A 2500-nucleotide genomic window follows, 5' to 3' on the forward strand; every position below is an offset into this window, starting at 1 on the left:
CTGTTCGTGCTATTTCTGTAATGAATGACGAATTTACTAATGTCAGCTTATGGATGAAATCCAACAAACCTGGGCCGTAGCCAGAAAAAAAAATGACTGAGGCAATGCCCATGGTTAAATTCTCTTCGTACTGGTATTTTAGGTTTTTATAATGAGCACATTTTAAAGACAACATTGAAATCACGCTCTAATTTAAAAAAAAAATACGAAACAATGACTGAGGCAAGTGCCTCGGTTTCCCTCGTACATATGGCTATGGCCCTGCAAACCGTTTGTCAACATAAAGAAAACTGTGTCATATTTAAGCCGAAACAAAAAGTAATCCATATGAGCTCCTCTATTTTATTTGATGATGTGCCACCTAAACAACCGACAGAAGTGAAGTTCTTAGGTGTCTTTCTTGATGAAGCTCGTACATGGAAAACTCATATTGGCTGTATTTGTAAAAAAAAAAAAAAAAGTTAAATCCATTGGTATTATATATAGGTCTCGCTTTCTTCTCTAACCAAAGCCAAAACATGTTTGTATTATACTATTTAATCTATCCCTGTTTAACTTACTCAGTACAGTAGTCTGGTCCTAAAGAATTCCGCTCGCCTTCCGCCCCCTATTTGCTCAATTAAAAATCCTAGATATTTTTAAAGTAAATTCTCTCTATGTCGCAAATTTTATGTTTCTGTACCACCACCATTTATTACCTTTGCTTTTTTTAAAATCTATTCTTCACAAATAATCAAATACACAATTATGACACTCGGAACTTCATCTCTTCTTAGACCCCATATGTACAGGACAAACACTGCTTAAAAGCGGTTCAGCTATACTCTATCAAGGACCAACAATCTGGAATGCTTTGCCACTTTCAATTACATCACTTTCCAGTTTATCTTCCTTTAAAAAACAGTTTGTTGATTTTATCAGCAATTAAGTATTACTCAAGATAAAAGCAAACTATGAAGACATGAAAATAGTTTGATTTTTGTTTCATTTCATCCTCTACGCTCACATCTTGCTGTAATTGATTTCTTATTCACGTATCACCAAGGAAACGTCTCACAATAGGCCCTATGGTTTCGTAGAGGTCTCCTCGGCACGGTGGCCTCATGGTTAGAGTGCTCGACTCCGGATCGAGTGGTCCGGGTTCGGGTCCTGGCCGGGGACATTGTGTTGTGTTCTTGGGCAAGACACTTTACTCTCAGGGTGCCTCTCTCCACCCAGGTGTATAAATGGGTACCGGCGGAATGCTGGGGGTATCCCTGCGATGGACTAGCATCCCATCCATGGGGGAGCATAAATACTCCTAGTCGCTTCATGCTACAGAAACCGGAGATAAGCGCCGGCCTGATGGGCCTTCTGGCTCGTAAGCAGTGACTTTACCCTTTTTTTTACCTCCTCGGCACGAACTGTATGTTTCAAAGTTTAAATAGATTAGTATTGAGGCAAATAAAAATTGATTGATAGTAGTGGGAGCAAGGCCATTGATCTGCACGGAGAACTTTGAATAAAATTCTTCTCACACCTGCACATCTTCAAAAACACTAGAAGATCCTTTTTCCTTAGGAAAAAATAGAATTTACTGGATAGATCGGATTCTCCTGCAATTCTTATCACTTACTTTTGTCTTCGCTTGCGAGTCTTCTATCTGCCAATGCAATTATGGTTTATCTCCGTCTGACTTTGACCAAAGCTTTTATGCTCTTTGTCACACGATAAAAGATTTCGGTTAAAACTTGTTCTCGACACGTCTGGAGCTTGTAACGTGTAAATTGCTAAAAATTGATTGTTACGAATGGGTTCAGTGAGAGCTTTACAAGTTAGAACAAGTTATAGCGTCATTTTGGCCACGTAATTGACACTGTCACCTTTTGAATAGGCCCTTTCTAATACCATCAGCTTAGTTTCTTCTCATTGTTGCATTCATATTGGTTATAATAGTAGAAACCTTTTCAAAAGATTTGCTTAACCCGTTGAGTTAAATTTGCTTTAGGATCATGAATTCTGAGTGAATTAAGACAAACACTGAAAACTAGAACAGATTTGAATACCCCCAAATAACATTCCAACAACCGGCATTTTTTTATCGCGCACTCGAGCGCGTGTCCTCTTCTCAAATTCATTTGCCGCAGAAAAAAAAGGGCGAGATTATCTCAGCTATTTCAGATTTCTCAACTAATATTCCCTTCTTTCAATAATTAAAACAGCTTTGCTTAAACCTTTTAACGTTCTAATCTTTGATGCGCAGCTTCCCGAAGCTCGTTTCCCCTCACTTTAAAGTTTCTTTCTCGTCTTTTCCAGTTACTAAACTTAATATCATGCAAAGGAATAAAAAAAAATTGGGCGAAGTTCTTCCTTTTCTGCGATGCAAAATGACAACCTCGTTCCCAGGGCTTTTCTCCGCCGAGGAGAGGATGGGCGGGAAAAGACCCTGGCATCGGCCGATCACGAGCATAAATTAAAGGCAAATGTAATATTTAAATTAGTCACGTGATCGGCCGATGCC

The 2500-nt window shown here is 38.9% G+C and overlaps 1 long non-coding RNA gene across 1 annotated transcript in view; it reads right to left on the minus strand.

The window, feature by feature from the left end:
- Positions 1 to 1720, minus strand: part of LOC137977641 (uncharacterized) — a 16029-nt gene extending 14309 nt beyond the window's left edge. Inside the window, exon 1 of the long non-coding RNA XR_011117851.1 lies at positions 1616 to 1720. This is a non-coding gene — a long non-coding RNA (uncharacterized lncRNA). The remainder of the gene's footprint in view (positions 1 to 1615) is intronic.
- Positions 1721 to 2500: the final 780 nt, after the last annotated feature.

This window comes from Montipora foliosa, chromosome 11 (assembly GCF_036669935.1).
Source record: "Montipora foliosa isolate CH-2021 chromosome 11, ASM3666993v2, whole genome shotgun sequence".
Lineage (NCBI taxonomy): Eukaryota > Metazoa > Cnidaria > Anthozoa > Scleractinia > Acroporidae > Montipora > Montipora foliosa.